This window comes from Acromyrmex echinatior, chromosome 9 (genome assembly GCF_024713525.1).
Source record: "Acromyrmex echinatior isolate Ae372 chromosome 9, ASM2471352v2, whole genome shotgun sequence".
NCBI lineage: Eukaryota > Metazoa > Arthropoda > Insecta > Hymenoptera > Formicidae > Acromyrmex > Acromyrmex echinatior.
The window spans coordinates 11,876,585-11,894,371 of NC_141860.1; the positions used below are offsets into that span (position 1 = coordinate 11,876,585).

The window sequence follows — 17,787 nt, forward strand, 5'->3', positions numbered from 1 at the left end:
CGTCGTGTGACGCCTCTGCAGTCGCTCGTTCAGGATGTCGTTTCGGCAATCGGCATCATTTTTTTATTTCTTTTTTTGTCACTTTCATTTTCTTCATTATTGTCTTCAAAGATACTAATTTCTTTCAAAACTGAGCTTATTTATCTTGATTAATCAACTTGGATCCCCAAAATAAACAAGATAGTTTATGATAGCACAAAGAGTGTCATTTGGGGATGATTTTTAAAGATAATTCTATTATTCGTAGTCCATTAATTAAAAGATGACAGTCATCAAAGTTGTCTGTTGTTAAAATTACTGCGATGTGCCCGAAGAAAACGAGTCATAGCTTAGGGATAAAAAAATGTATCCAATTAATCCTAAATTTGGCAATATATTCTATAAGAAATACATTCGTATATAATATAAAGTTTATTATTTCTAATTTAGCTGTAATATGTTCTCAAATTTTTTAAAAATATCTTTCGAAAACTACTGAATAAGATTTTCCAATTCCTTTTTTGAAAATGTAATGTAAGGTACACAAAATATGTCTTTTGTATTTTAAATAATAATAAATATAAATATATAATAATAAACATAATATAATAAATATAAAATGATAAATATTTAAAAAAATAAATATAAGATGTCGAGAAATTTAATAATTAATGTAATGTTTAACGAAAAAGACATATTTCATCTTTTCAAAAATATTTACAGACTAATTAAAGACCAATTATTAAAGAAAATATAATAGAATATTACAAAAAAAAAATGAATACATAATAGTAATAGATATTACACATGCAAACACAGCAAATTAGTTGCAAAAAAATGGAAAATGTAATTGCGATAGTGGCCGCATCCGTTATCTGGATACAGAATACATCGTAAGCTGTGAGAATACTTAAGAAAGTCGAGCACACTTATCAGATGCGTTTCGCGTAAGATAATCTGGTTTATCTCTTCGCATTAAACGAGACGCGTGGACATCATAATGCAAACACCATGTCAGTGTCATGCATCGTGAGCGTAGTTTATAATTTAGGCAAATCGATTTTCGCGGTTTATTTTACGATCAGGGATGAGTGGGTGCCGGTTGTCTTCGTGAAAATAATTGCAGCTCCGCTATGCGCATGTCGTGCACGACGGGAGAACGAGAAACGCTCGCTCATACATACGCACATACATATCGTTGAATTTATTTTCATTGCGGAAATCACCGCGATTCACAGTCATCCGGTTATTTATAGTGAGAAAAGCCCTCCCTCCCTTTCCCGTTATAACGCATGAAAAAGGATTCGGAGGAGCAGAGATCGAAACCCTCTTGACATTAAAAAAAATCAAATCGTCAATCATAAGATTGACTGCTGGCCAAGTTAATAAGCCATTTATTTGACGTTTCGAGGGCAGCCTCGTTTGATCAGTTTCATCCTTTCACCCCTCCTCTCTCTCTCTCTCTCTCTCTCTCTCTCTCTCTCTCTCTCTCTCTCTCTTATCTCTCTCTTACTGAACATGCATGAACTGACCCGATTAAGTAAGTACTTTGAATTACATCATGAGTAATGACTGGATGGTTCGAAAATCCTTACAAATAAATCTGATTTTTTTATTATGTTATGCTTCTTACATATAAAGATATTTTCAAGTTACTTCTGATTAATTTTATTGTTATTTAATATACTGTAGCTTTTAAAATATTCGTAATTAATTTTTTATTTAATTATTATTATTAAGTGTCTGTTAAAAGAATTACATTGATAATAATAAGAATTGATTTGTATATTTTACTGTTTTGAAATTTATTTTTTCATATCTTTAAAAAGTATTTCATTGCCCATCAAATATATTTATTATCTAGCAATATATTGTCAGATGACTTCGAGTAATTTTCAAAAATGTGAATGTCAGATCGTGAAGCTAATCTTTCGATCGATACATACGATCGACTTGCAAGATAGTTTAAGGAACGTGTTCATGATCGCATGTGGTTTCTCATGTACATGTTAAGCGAATAATATCGAAGTGCCATGTGCTGTCCGACTGGCAGATTATCCCGATAAATCTGACAGTGAAGATAGCGGAATGCGGTCAACTTCTCTCTCTTTGATTTGTCAAAAAAATGGCAAAATTTTTAGACGCTAAAATAATGAAATTTTTTGATTGTTGACATAGATAACTCTTTATGATTCTACATTAAATTAAATTCATTGTAAATTAATTTTTTGTCGTCATTTTTCAGTCGCTGGAAATAATGAATAATATTTTACATATAGTAAATTTATTTTTAAAATTTTTATAAAATATCGATTTTGATATTTAAATATTTAACATACACTGCTTAAATTATATTAGTAATTAGGATTACATTAATGTTATATTTTGGAACTAAAATATATATAAATATTCAATACTTGCTTGTTTCTCGAAATTAGTTTAAAAAAGAAATTGTGATTTACATTTAGAAAGTAGATTACAATTTCTTTTTTAATCTGTTTCTCTTTAAAAAGGAATTGCACGATTAAGATAACTGCTAACGACCGCGTGTAATATTCCCACAATATTCAATTGCAAAAACGCAATCAAGAGAACATGAGCTCTTCGATGTTAACATTTTCCATGATTCGCAGAAGAAATGTATTAATTCGAATTGCTATTTTTGCACAATTGCACGCGCTGAATAAAATATGCCGGCGTCGATGAAAACTATATAAAGGCGGATTGACGTAAATAAGAAAAGGCGGTACCTATACGCGGCACGCACCCAGTGAATTAATGGATTGCTTTAATCGAGAGCAATAACGTTTATTTAATGGGGCACGTATGCTTTTCCATCACGGAAACGGCTTTACCTGGAAAATGGCTATTTCGTCCGCAGGTGAATCATCGTGGTAGAGAGGATGCCCGTTAGTCAGTCACAGATTCGCTCTGCCAAGAGTAAAATCTCAAACTAGGCTCTCGGCATATCTTGATACATGTATGGAACAATAATCGTCCGCAAAATGCAACATATATCGCTACCAAAAATGGTACAAAAAGCATTTCGAAATATAGTATCTTTCACTTCTTTAAATGAGAATTATGCTCATCTATGAAATATACATTCCACGTCCAAAAGTTTCGAAACATTTCTAAAAAATTGACATTTTCATTACTTATTTAAATATCCATAACAATATTATTTTAAAAAATAATTTAGTTTTAATAACAAAATTACTAGATCTAAAGAATTATTATTTAAAAAACACAATGTTATGAATATTTAATTGAGTAATTTTAAAAAAGAGTCAAATTAAGAAAGAAAAATCCTGTTTTGGATCAAAGCGGACCTTCTTAGTGTGTAAATATTTCGGTGTACATTTATATATTATTCAAACCGTGCATTGAAATCTTTTTCAGTCTTGAAACGCAATCATAAACAGAACTGGAGTATTAATGTCACATATTAAATTGACAAGTAATTTAATAATTTTTATGATAATAAGCATCATATATAAATAATAATTCGATTGTTAATAAGACATTTGAAAATTACGAATAATTTTATTGCGAAAAATATTACCTCAGCCCAGATCTCCCGTATTCCGTGCGAACATCCTCCTAATTCGACTACTGACTGAGGCTTTGGTAATATTCGCAATAACCAATAATTATAGTGCAAGAACATCACATTCCAAGGAGACGTGTATAAACAATATTCTTAGAAATATAATTCGAGATCTAGTCTTGAATTATAATTCTAAAAATGTCACTATTTTATAAAATGTCAATATTTTCCAAACTTTTGGCCTGGATTGTATCTAATCACACAGGATAAGTTAGAATAATAAATATTAAGGTTCATAAGAAAAGGAAGAGAAACGATGTCGTCGTACGATAGCATCATTAAAATCTACGAAAATATTTTTGATGTATTTTTCATCAGGTCACAAGTTCGTAGATCACTCGATGCGCATAGCGGTGTGTAAATTGCTCGGTTGAACTGACAGGTGTCGGCGCGGAAGAAGGCGCCCGGAAGCTTTTGACTTAGCACAACATCGTGCCGACAAGTCGACCGAGAACCAGAGGCCGCGCGGCTAATAGCTATTAATTAGATAAATGCACGCTATATATAAACGCCAGTAATAGTCCTCGTCGGAAATAGACGCAATAACGCACGATAAAACGCAGCTTCTCCACGTCTCGCACGAAATATCTCGGGCGTTCTCCTAAGATGAAACGGGGAAAGTCGTGATGTCTGACTAATCGTCTTTCCTAACTAAGTCTTTCCTCACTACTGTTGCTTTATATCCTATAAACAGAAGAAACCGACCTAGTAATCGAAATAATCGTGACGATTATTATAAGATAAATATGAAGCTGTTTTCATTTTACGGCAATCCTTCATGACGTTATAATGACAATGGTCTCAGAACGTATGGAACTTGATAAAAAAAGATGTATTCTGCATCCAATAATGAATTGAGTAAAAGATTTCTTTCATTTAAAAAATTTTACAATTTCTTCAAACGCAGTTATTACCTACGTTTTGTATTTATCGAGAAATAAATGTTAAGTGATAACAAAATATTTTATTATTTATAGTGATAAGCATCGATACCAAAGTCGTCTGAATCATATCATGATTCAAATTCTCGAAGACAAACACGTGCACTCACATATAATACATCATATATTATGGCACGCGTTTAGACGTTTAGCAAATTGTAATTATCTCATTATATGTTATTACACGTAAAATATGTGCAGTTTCTCTGCGATTAATAACGAATTCACTTGCATTACACTAGATTAGCTATGTACTAAAAATTATTACACAAACGGAAGCAAAGTTAAATGTAAAAGCGTATAAATATTTTAAACGATTAAATACCTAGTAATAATATCATCACGTTATTTAGCAGACTATACGTTATTATTTCGTTGTCAAAGTTAGTTATATTATATACCCACTGCATTTAGATACTTTATATAAAATAGCCTTTAATTCAATGCAATATGAGTGATCAAATTCATCATAAGTTTTCTAACTAGCTGTCAGTGTACATTTCGTAGATCCCGATGTAAATGGAAAACCAAGTCTTTCTTAACATCACTGTCATTTTCCCAGAATCATCGATTGCGAGCTATAAAATCGTTTTCCGACATCGCATCTGGGAAAATTGACGTCCAATTCGACACGAAGAAACGCAATGCCACGAAACTATGCCACGCGCGTCACGTAAGAGTGCATCCGCAAGAGAAGCATGCTTCAAACTGGCACCACGCGGTGTGACGACGACAACGTCAGTAGGTGCGTACCTATAGTTAATACCGGGTGACTGCGAGAAACAGCGCGCCATCATGATGGCGCAAGCGCGACTACGATCGCGTTCGTCGCTCGTGGTCGAAAAGCTTAGCTAAAGCTCCCACTATGCTCGAACGAGTATCGCAAGGTAGCTTGCAAACCTCGATCGGGCGTTCACGAAGGGCTCCGGAACATTTGGCGCAAATGAGACTCGTCTGCTTGATGCGACGACGCGTCAAGCAGAAGGGAATCTCACTGGATGACGATGCAACTGTTGCATTATGCGTGTCCCTCTCCTCGTGTAATCCAGAAACGTCAGATTCATTCCGTGAGCGCTCAATGCAGTGAATAAATCGAACAAATTTTGAAAAAGATATTTTGATTTGTTTTCTTTCTGTTTTCTTTCTATTAAGAAATAATTGTGCCTGTTTTAGAAAAAAATGATTTGTAAATTGTTTGTGAAAACTGTTAGTCTCTTGATAAAATTTAACTACACTGAAAAGAAATGTATTAAATTTTAATAAATATTTGTTCGAATAAACTTAATCCAAATATATTTATTTGGTTCAGGACCATTAATTTGATTTAATTATCATTTTTACCGAGTAAATATTTATTTACTGTAAGTAATTGTTAAGGGTTGTTGAAAAAAACATTAGGACAAATACAATTTTGATCGCGATTTTTCTTTTTACTCCTTCTAGATGATTTTCATATTTATATTAGATAATTACAAAATCTATTTAATTGCAGATATTTGTGTATAATCCTTTAATACAACACAAATACATTTTTACTATGAGACCGATCTTTTATTCACATGCATGATCATTCAACATATTTGGGTCAATTTTTATAAGTATATAAAAATTTAAAGTGATTCTTACATATATTTTAACATCTTTAGAAAATTGTGTATTTAAAAAAAAAAGAAAAGACACAAATGACCCAATCGTATTATATATAAGGGATAATTACATTATATTATATTAACACTTTAATTTAATTACTTATATTAAGATTGCAAATTTATCGTTACTATCCTTGATAAAAAATTCTGGATTTGAAATGAACAAGAATAACAGAGAAATATGTATTTTAATAAGAATCATGTTGCAAGATTGACGTTTAACATCGATCCAATGAGTGTAACATGCCATGTAAAATGACACTATAACATTTCAAAACTTTCAATCTCTATTTAGATGCACGTATAATTAAATATTCTTGGTATTTAGGTATTTATTTCAAAGGAAATGTAAAATTTTTTAAATATGAAATTTTGCACAAGTTTAGAAAAGATGACCTAATCATAAAAAAAAAGATTTTTTAGTGACTATAATCCGGTTTTGGATATGCAACACTCTTTTTAACTTCTCTTATTAATATTGAACTTGTATATTTAAGTTGCTTCATTTTACTTGCGATGCGAAATATACAATTTAAGCATCGGTCCATGTATGCAAAGTATGTTGCAATTGATATTCAACTCCAAATCATACTTATAGTTATTCCTGAAAGGGAATTTCACAATATTTCATACTTGCAGAAATATAAAGTAATTCGTTTATAGTAGAAAGTAAATAAAATCTACGACTTTGAAATCTATGGCATTACTAACTCCATATTGATGTTCGTTGTTATTTGCACGATTCCGAGCCAGTAGCCAATCACTTTAATGTTCCCAGTAACTTTAATTACAGTCGTTTTGTTAACTCGCTGTAAAACGTTACACGTTGAAGAAAGATTGCAGTGCGCGATGCGATTCTCGTCGCCGCCGCCACTTTAATCGTAAAGGATTTTATTATCTTTAAACAGAGAGAGCACGTAAAAGTCCTGGCGCGCTTTCTTGGCGAAGAAACGTTTATCATGCCATGCCAAGAGTAAATTGGTTAAGAAATTTCAACAAAAGAAAATTTCTACATGGTTTTTTATCTGGTAGATATGTTTTATAAAAAAAAAAAGATTGTATAAGGAAGAATAAAAATAAAAGAAATTAAATAACATAAAATTCCTGTTTTTTCACTTCTTATTTCAAATATGTAGTTTCACTGTCAACAACAAATCAATATAGAACCTAAATAAATCAAAGTTTATATTGAATGGAGAATTATGTAGAAATATTAAATCAATATATAACGTTTCTTCGAGAAAGAGAAAGAAATAAAGTAATTAGTTTATCAATTGAAAACTCGATAATATTTATTTCACGTCAATCTTATTATTTATAATAACAAAGATTATCTTTAAAATAAAAAATTTAATATAGATATCTAAGTATATTCATATTTCCTTTTTTTACTCAACTTCTTTTTTTGGAGCAATTCTCGTGACTTGATTGTTAGTATAATAATTTTCTTTCTTCTTTTTTCGCAATCCTTGTCCCAGCGGGAATTTCTTCAGCAGATTTTATTGACCAGCTTGTCTCTGCGTTTCGCTACGACAAAATTACCAACCGTGATATTGCGGATTGAAACGCGAAGAAATGCGCGAAAGTTAGTCGTCGTGCTAACACTGTAAGAAATACTCAGAAAATTTAATTGGCAGATGCACGTTAATTAGTGCGTGTGCACGTAATTATACGCTTCGCAATAAGTCCGTAAACTAAATCATCATGAGCATCGAAATTGTCTCATTATCTCCAAAAACAATTTTTGATGTGAATATTAAGACTTTGATCCAAAACAAACATTATCGAGTTTTTAATTGGTAAACTCATAGACATTTCAAATTAAATTCTTGTTATAAACATCTACCGATGTGAAATATTTTTTATATATTATATATTTTATATAAGATATATATAATTATACATTTATATGTGTATATGTATAATAGATTGTAAATATATAATTATTATATATATATTATATATATAATGTATATTTTTATAAATATACATATATGAAAAATAATTCTTTAAAAATGATACTTAACTTCATATCGCTTAAAAATTAATCAGATTTCACGTCGTTAACGATGTGGAAGTTAAGCAAGCCATATTAAATGGTTTCAGAGGAATCCTACATTGACCAAGTTTCCGTGATAAATGGCAGCGGATTGCGTATTCAAAAATTTGCGTCACATTTGCGACATTCGACGGGAAGACGTCCGAGCATTTAATTCGTTCGGGTTTACGTAAGGGAACTTTGATGAGTAATCCGATGCGCGAGCACATTAGCCCAGCAAGTTCGGCAGTGTAGCTGCGTAATTCTGTCGCACGTGACTTGACAAGGTTTTGGCAGACCTTTTCGACTAACATGTTCCCTCTCTCTTTCTCTCTCTCTCTCTCTCTCTCTCTCTCTTTCTCTCTCTCTCTCTCTTTCTCTCTCTCTCTCTCTTTTACTTTCGAGATAGGATGTAAATGCAACATATCATTGCTAGACTTGACGTACACCTTGGTCGATGTACGAGATTTACGAGACACGGCTCGCAAGTAATTCCAGTAGTACTAACAATGATTAGCAGCATCATTAACAACTGAATTACAATAATAGATCTTGGCCTCTCGGGACAAGAGCGCAATTACGTTTTCTTTTAATATATAAATCTTATTTTATGTTTTTGCAATTATCTTGAATGTACCAATTATGCTTTTTTACTTTCGTAATATTTATAATAGTAATATTACAATTTAATAATTAATAATAAATTATTATTTATAATTGAAAGGAACAATATAAAGTGTATAAATTATTTCGGAAACTGTACAATCATATTAAAACAAAATAAAAATCTAGAAGTCACATTAGCATTGCTAGTTATATGTTTCAAAGAGGTCCATGTTTTCGTTTCTAAAAATATAAAATAAATCCTATTTAAATAATATTGTATATTATCTTAAGATTTATTTGTACTGGATGCCAATTTGAGTTTATCAGTCTAGTATTTCCATTTAGCATTCACATAATTTATAATATTAAAAAATTTCATAAATACTTCTCTATTTTGCGCAATCCGAGGTTCAGTCCCGAAAATTTTCCGCTTTTTGGCTGTTTATTATCTTTCTAGATAGTATTTCAATGGATATGAACTTCAATAGAATCGAGAGTCAAACAGCGATCTATACAGAGAACATCGGACTTGCCGGACAGATCACCTTGGCAATGAGTCCGCAACTTATTCTGGTTCACGAACGCACAAAGATTTATCTTCCGAGATTTTGACATCGCGCGTATGTGGTGAATAAACGGCAACTAACTTTTCGAGTAAACTTGGAACGTGTGGCACGTGCGACTTTGTTGAAGTTGGCCTTCCTTTTAAATAGCCAACTTAATTAATATTTAACCGTTCTATTTAGCGGGACCGCAACAGTATTCCCTACTCTTGTTCATGATTCACAGAAATATATTTATATAATTCTATATGTTCAACATGCTTCTTTATACTATATGTAGCTAAAACTGCAATCGATCTTAAGATAAAATTAACATATGTCAGTACTGTGTGTGAACGTGTATACGTAAATGTAGAAATATTAATTGTAACATGTTTATACACAGCTTTGTAATTTTTAGAAAAAGAAACTGTTACTTATGTACAGGGTAACCCACATAAAGTGTTACGAGCTACTATCTCTGAAAGTCTGGGTCAAACCAATAGTTTCATCTTGTGTTTCCCTTGAAGTCACAAAACTTTTGTTTGAACATATTTTTCATTTGACATATACTATATTATAAGAAGTAATGACTTGTAGCACTTTTCGTGGACCATCCTGTATATTCTTAATTTAGCTATTTTTTAAATACAGTTTAAAAATTTTTTAGACCAATTTCTGCCAATGTAGATTAACTTCAATGTTGGTTTAATTTACACTTTATCTTTTTCTAATGCTTAGAACTAAAAGAAGATAACAAATAAGTTAAATTGTATTGAAGTTGAACTACATTGAGATTAAAATTAATCAATATTAATATAAACATTAATGCATTTTTTATGTATATACATATATATGCACATTATTTCATAAGTTTTTATCTGATTATATTGAATTTAAAGTTCTCATGGCCGTGTACTTGTACTCAATACTCGATCCTCAAGCGTAGAAGGGAACATTGTGTATGCACATTGCGCAACTTTAATGAGAGTTATGCATGTTCGTCAATTTAAAGCGACGCAATACGAAATCTTATAAGGCCATCGATCGAATTTTGTTATCGACCACAAATGTGTTGATCTCACAGGTGTAACTTATCATGGAGCATCGTGAAAGATCGCTTATGAAGTTTCTGCTTCTGAAACTTGCCTACCAATAAGATCATGTTCATGCGATTCGTATTACGCAAATACGTATGCCTGAAAGGCTTAATGCGAGATTATATATATGCGGAGCTCGGACAGGTCGATTTAAGATATTTCAAAGTCTGTCGTAAGAGAAGATTTAGGAGTACATCAGATGTTGCACCATTAACATATAAATAAATACGGAAGGAACGTGAAAAGATATAAAAGAATGATTTTAATCGGATTTTAGGGGATTATAATTTTTAAATAATTAACCTGAGAAACATTAAGAGACTCCTGTAATCACGATGAATAACTTCAACGTGATTTCATTGAATATGTAATATTTAACCCGAAAATAAGATTCTTTCTTTTATTTGATTTATTCTTATCGATGTAATTTCCATTTATTATTATATTTATTTGTAATATTAAATATCCTCGATTTTTTTTCAATTTATTTCTGATCTTCGGATAAAATATAGTTATTGCAATATCTGTAACGTCTAATTTCATTTTTTGTGAAATATTTTGAAAAAGATATTTTTTATAAGAAAATATAAAAATATAAAAATAAATAATATAAGACGATTTATTTTACATGCCTTTTTAATAATACTCAAAAATACAGTTTATTATATTTTATTTCTTTTATTAATAACATTATTAATTATCTTTTTTCACATTATATCTATTTTTATTGTTTCACCATTATTTTGTTTACTATTTTTCTTCAGTTCAAAATATCTTCTTCGCTACGCAGATTTTCTTTGTATTGACGTTCTACAAATCGTTTCAATCATTAAAATGACAAATCAGCCGTGATTTAAAGCGTTCTGATGAATTTCGTTCTCAACACGCGCTTATTATATATATGGCTCGACCAAAATAATTCGGAATAAACTCCGTGACGTGCCAACTCAACACGATCAAGCAGAAGACGTCTCCTCTGTATTTCCCATTTATCGAGAGTTCGTGAGTTTGCGATTTAGCTCAACTACCATAGGCAATATCTCGCCTATCACATCCGCCCACGAGTGATGCACGCTTAGCTGATCAAAGCGGTCCATTGCGGCGTCGTCCTAACGAAGACACGTGCGATGATTCCGTGAGAATTTATGATCGCTCATGCAGATCTGCAATCATGGGTCTGCGAACGGATTAGTCGCTCGACCGATGATCGTATGAATCCGATGAGCCGCGTATACGAGGAACAGTCTGAAGAAGCTCATCTTCCGCTACTGTCGTCGTCGATAAATCACCGCGCGAGCTTATGAACCGTGAAAAAACGGACAGGTTACTGTCCCCCGACGCCCAGTATAACGAGGATGTTTCGTTAATGACCTCATTAAATCAACGAAAGGACAGCCGTCGGCCTCTATGCGCGAACGATATCTCGTTTTCTCTCACGACGATAATTCATCTCGACGGTCGCTGTTGCTGTCGTCGCCGCCGTCAACCAGCAAATTGTTACGCAACATAGATAATTTGTTGCACGTTCCGCCTCTTAATTATTGATCGTATAATTCGTGCGAGATCGCAAGAGTCGAATTTATCCTTAGTAACCGCACTGTCATTTCGCATAAATTTTTTTATAAGCAACCTTCATATTTTGTCTTATTATGGTTTAATAACCTTTGCGTTAATTCCTTTAATATCGATCATTTTCTTTATTATTACATATTTATATGATTTGAATATAAAAAGCTTTCGTATAATTTCATTACTCGAATTTCATTGGTCCTCCGTTTAAAAAAATTTATTAGATAAATTACAAGATAATTCTATTTTTATAAAACATCTAAATAAAACATCTCATGACTAATTATAGTACAGAATATATTTGACGTAAGTGCATTATATATGGGAAAAAATTTCGCATATGATGTATTAATTATAAAAATCGGTTTTTAGATAATTTTATATCGAAATTACGATATCAATTATATCGATCATTATCTCGATCAGATAATATCTATAATATCTGTTTTATGTGTGTGCCCAACTTATGTATTTGTATCTTGTCGAAAACTCAATTTACTCAATGTACTCTCATAAGCATGCACATTTTCATGCGACAGATTGAGTTGAACAGCGACAAATCACGCGGCTTCGTGCACGCATCGATAAAATAAAATAAATTCTTACACGTTACAATCGCTGCTGCATGGATCCTCGTACGTGCGACGATCAGGTTCCGCGACGTCCTGCGGCTCGATCGGAGGGGCGCCGATCGGCGATGCCCCTCCGATGATCAGGGAGGATCTGCGAGGGCCGCGTCTTCTCATCGCGAAGTTCCGCTCGCGCGAAGGAAACCGCGGCGTTTTCTTCTTCATTTCCGTCACCTCTTTCACCGAGAGCCCATTGTCCCAAACCATTTTGTTAGCGATCTCGTCGAAGAACTGCTCCGCCGACAGGACTTTAATCGCAGTTGACGGAAATTCGCACAATTAGGTAGGAAGGCAAATCTTAACGCACGTTATTGCGTTGATGAAATGACACGGAGGATCGAAGCAGTAACGCCTGAGAAAGCGCGCGATGACTTCGTTGCCTCGATCTTCAATTGGATAAAACTGAAACCAAACCAAACGCGCGATTGCCTAAGGCTTGTGGTAGCAACATACTTTGCTGAAATATACACGTGATTTGATAAATTAAGTTACGTTAACGCGATTATGAATCGATTGTGCTCGTCTTTGCCGTTAAATTCATTTGCTTGCGAAGATGATTTAAAAAATTTATTTTTTGAGAAACTCGATTCCTCAAAAATCTTTAATGTTCAATGTTAAATTCAATGTTATGTAAGCCTTTTAGAAACTTTAACTAATTTTTGCTATGAAAAAGTTGCTGAATTATAGTAACAACACAGTCAACACTAACTAAAAATTATATATATTATATATATATATGTATAACATTAATATTATAATTTCGCACACTCAGTAATGTAATATCATATGTTATATTATATTTATATTGTTGAGTGTGAACCCAGTAAGCAAGAAACATTTTGGAATATTTCAGCAACATTGCAGCAATGTTTCAACATTACAACGTTACTGGGAAATTACAACATTAATGTTATTATGCTACTTTTAGTATGTATTAATTAGAAATTGACGTAATAAAAACCAAACATATGTAAATGTTTTACGTCATTACGGCATTAACACGATATAGTTGATCATGCGTCGAGAAAAAAAATGTACATATTTTTGCATTATTTAACAACGTTGATTAATCATATGCAACTGCGTTTCCAATATTTTCATATTATAATAATTTGACACAACAATGAATCGCGTTTTTCTCAAATGTAAATAGCAAAAAAAGATACAAATCGATGATATCTATAACAATACTGAAAATGTTTTCTTTATTCATACATTATGACTCGTTGCGTCTGTAAAGATTTTATGATCTACGAGTTCATATGTCAATTAACATATTTCATATGTCGGAATTAATAAATAAGATATATGTTGGAAAGAGAAAAACTGGCGTTATTAATTGAGAATTCTGAGAAGATTTTAAACAATAAATTTCTTGAAATATTTTTTCATTTTTCACTATACAATGTGATAGGCATTATTATCAGACATTATTATCAGAGTCCGAATCTCGGTGCCGTTTTTCCTACTCCAAGCGAAACGCGAGAAGCAGTGCCGTCTACGCTAACTTATCAAAAGGAATTTATGAAACATATCGCATACATAAAAAAAATATTATTTGTTAGATCTGTAACAATGACTCATTGTTACAGGTCTAATAATAAGCTGAGCAGGTGAGACTAGAACAGTCCCCAATATAACTTAGATTATTACATAGATTTAAAAAATTCCCTTGTTATACTTCCTGTTTGTCTACGAGATTAACTTGGAGATTAAGCAATCAATCCTAATCCTATACCACGCATTGGGATAATAAGACTGCTTACTCTTTTTTTTTCTAGGGATGTGATCCACTTCGTTGACCAATCAGAAGAAAGAATTTTACGAATTGACCATTCAAAGATTGCTTCAAAGTATTTACAGCGTGAAGTAAATCGCATCCTAGATCCTCAGGTTCAACAAACATCCCAGTAAATACTAAGTTACATGTAACGTACACATTAGTTGTAATTTCCCGCTCAACAATATAACTGTAATATAACACACGTGTATATTATGGGATGTAACCTCAGGATCTATATTTTTTACAGAAGAGCAAAGAACAGCGGTACAAAATTCACTCTTCTCTCTGCTGCCTAGCCAACAGTTCTTTTGCTGCGAGTCCAAGATTATATAGGTAATGTTTATTCTGAGAAACTAATGTATACTCATATGTGAGAAACCCAACATCATTTGTCTTTCTCATTATCATCATCAGCTCTTTTGTTCTCATCGGTTTGGAATATTTCATTGACTGTTTGAATTGTCGATAGCCCTTCGCCGCTTCCTAGGAGTTCAATTGTCTCTACTCCAACCAGTTTTTGAGAATCACAAGTCTAACAAATAATATACTTCTTTCCTAGCGACGTAGACGGCACTGCTTTTCGCGGCGCGCGCCGCTTGGAGTGGGGAAAACGACACCGAGAGATCCGGACTCCGGTTATTATTGTACACTATCGTTGAGGAAATCATATGACGCAATTCCGCTAGATGTGCATTTAATTAGCCGGTGTATCATCGTGCATTTAATTAAGAAGGAAAGACATGATAGTGATAGTGCTTCACGCTCTGTGTAACATAACCATCGTTGCATCGTTACAATTCTGCCTCACCCGCAATGGGATATTTTTATTTCAAGCCGCACAGCTTTTAATCGAACCAGCACCGTGTTGCAATATTCGACTTTGTAATTTTTAAATTACTTCGTAGCGAACAACACATTCAGATTTTTGCATTCGGTTATATCGACGTTGTTTTACGCGCAAATAAACTAATCTTTTCTTTTTTATCTGATACTGATTGCGAAACGATCTTGGCAGTTGTGCTGAAATCGTGCGAGAATATACGTTTCTTATCTCGATGCAGAATCTTTTTTTTTTCCGATCACGCGTTTGTGAATTCTACCGATTAAATCGTCTTCCACGCTTATCCACGCACAAGTTTCGACTGGCTCGTCCCCTGCGAGGCGAGGCAAAGCGACACGGTCTGGTCGCAGAAGAAGGCACGGCGGCGACCTTCGGACGTTGGTTTTCATTACGACTATTGTCCTGGATAGAGCTTGTCCGCTTTATGTCACTATCTTCCGCGCTGCTTCTCGATTGCAGCAAGCGGTCAATCGTGCTCCATGCGTCACTAGACGCATCGAGTGAATGGACAAACGTATCGTCTCAATTTTTGTATTTTCTTTATGCATACCGCTTTCATACTTCAAAGTGACACAAAAAGCTAAATCAAAAAGTTAAATCTTTTAGAAAAGGGAAAAACTATTTTTTTTCTCAATTTAAAAAAATTATTTAATTAAATAATCAAATAATATCAAAAAGAATAGATTAACATGATCAAATGTTATTTTTATTATTTTCGTTTCACAAATTTTCGTTTCCCTTAAAAAATCACTCTTTTTTCAGTTGTAACGATTTTGAGAACTTTACAACACAGTGATCATTTCATGTTTATCTAATATTAACGAACAATAAGGATGTAATGATTATATTGTATCATCTTTATCCACGGTTGGACATGTATTTGAAATACTTTTATTTAAAACACACTATTTGCAATACAAGCGTATTTTGTACGTTTTATTTCAGCGGATTACATAAAAGCATTACATATTTTGTACTTAAAATTGAAAGATTGAAAGCTTCTTATATTTTGTAATTCAAATAATAAGGTTGATTATCAATATTAGTATTTGAAATACAAAATACAAAATACAAAATATAATTATCTTATCAATGTTTTTCAGATAAAAGTTTTTCAAATAAAAATGTTTACTTAACGCATTCATGATAATAAAATCGTGTTTTTTTAATAAATACTTTTGAAACATGAGAGTGATATATTTGAATACACACACACACACACACACACAAAATACATGTAACATATATATATATACTAAATATAAGATATAAAAATCAAAGAGAAATATATTGCATGCGAGAGAAGTACTGACGACATGAATGACACAACAGTTTGAAACGATTAAAATATATATATATATATTCATTTTAATCCGTTTCAAACTGTCATTCATGTCGTCAGTACTTCTCTAAATTGCACCAAACGTCCATACAATATATATATATATATACACATACATATCGAAAATACGATAAAAGAAAACGTTATAAGAACCTGACAGAATTCTCGACCAATTTGCGCGTTCGTTATATAGATCATAAATCATCCCACAGATTATTCGTGGATCCCGGTACGTTCGCGACTGTTTCATATTACGGCCACATTAGCCACGTCTGCGTTTATCTTTATTTGCGTGTTTCTGCGGCGCGCGCATCGAAATGAATCGCAGTTTCAAGCGAACTCATTGTATACTGCACCGATTATACCACTTTGCTAAAGCTAGGGCACCTTTTAGGCGAACAAAGAAAAAAAAATTTCTTACCCGGCATCGAGTCGGGCTTTGACACCGTGCAACTAGTAACATCCTGAAATGCTGACATTAGCTGCGTTCAAGAGAGAAAATTGATCAGTCAACATTCAATTGCTTTAATATGATTTTCCTACACTCTAAAAATTATCGGTGCAAATTTAACATCACGTTATATAATTTTCATTTCAATTTGTGTTGATATTAATATTAACACCAACTATAATATAGATTTAATATGGATTTAAAATCCATATTATGATGTTGATATAAACGCCAGGAATTATAAATCCACACCATGTTGATGTTAATGATTAATAATAACATGATTTTTTAAGAAAATTATATAGACATTACGAGATGTTAAATCCACACTGATATTTTTAAAGACACATTGTAAAAAGTAAGTGTGTGTTTTATTCTTGTCTCTATGTGTTTTAAACACAAGATGTTTTAGTTTTAAACTTTTTCAATAGACAAAACACTACGTGTTTGGATTAAAAATACTATGCGTTTTAAATCCAAACACGTAGTGTTTTGTCTATTGAAAAAGTTTAAAACTAAAATATTTTTAAATGTTTAAAAAATAGAGACAAGAATATAACATTTTAATATCTTAAAGTTAACTTAAAGTTACTTCTTTGTTTAGTGCATTGAGCACTCACTGATTAGTTTTCTGATAATTATTATCGAGGAATTATTATGCAGGAATGTAGTATATCACACGCGACAAAAACAAATTTATATATCTT

At 32.4% G+C, this 17,787-nt stretch overlaps 1 protein-coding gene and 1 long non-coding RNA gene across 2 annotated transcripts in view; both read right to left on the minus strand.

The window, feature by feature from the left end:
* Lmpt (four and a half LIM domains protein limpet) overlaps positions 1–17,787 on the minus strand; it is a 95,238-nt gene that overhangs the window by 48,438 nt on the left and 29,013 nt on the right. The window lies entirely within an intron of this gene.
* On the minus strand, positions 83–15,668 carry LOC147908627 (uncharacterized). The gene is made up of 3 exons (XR_015546093.1): positions 15,255–15,668; positions 12,641–13,065; positions 83–328 (listed from the first exon to the last, which is right to left on the minus strand). It is a non-coding gene; the product is annotated as an uncharacterized LOC147908627 (long non-coding RNA).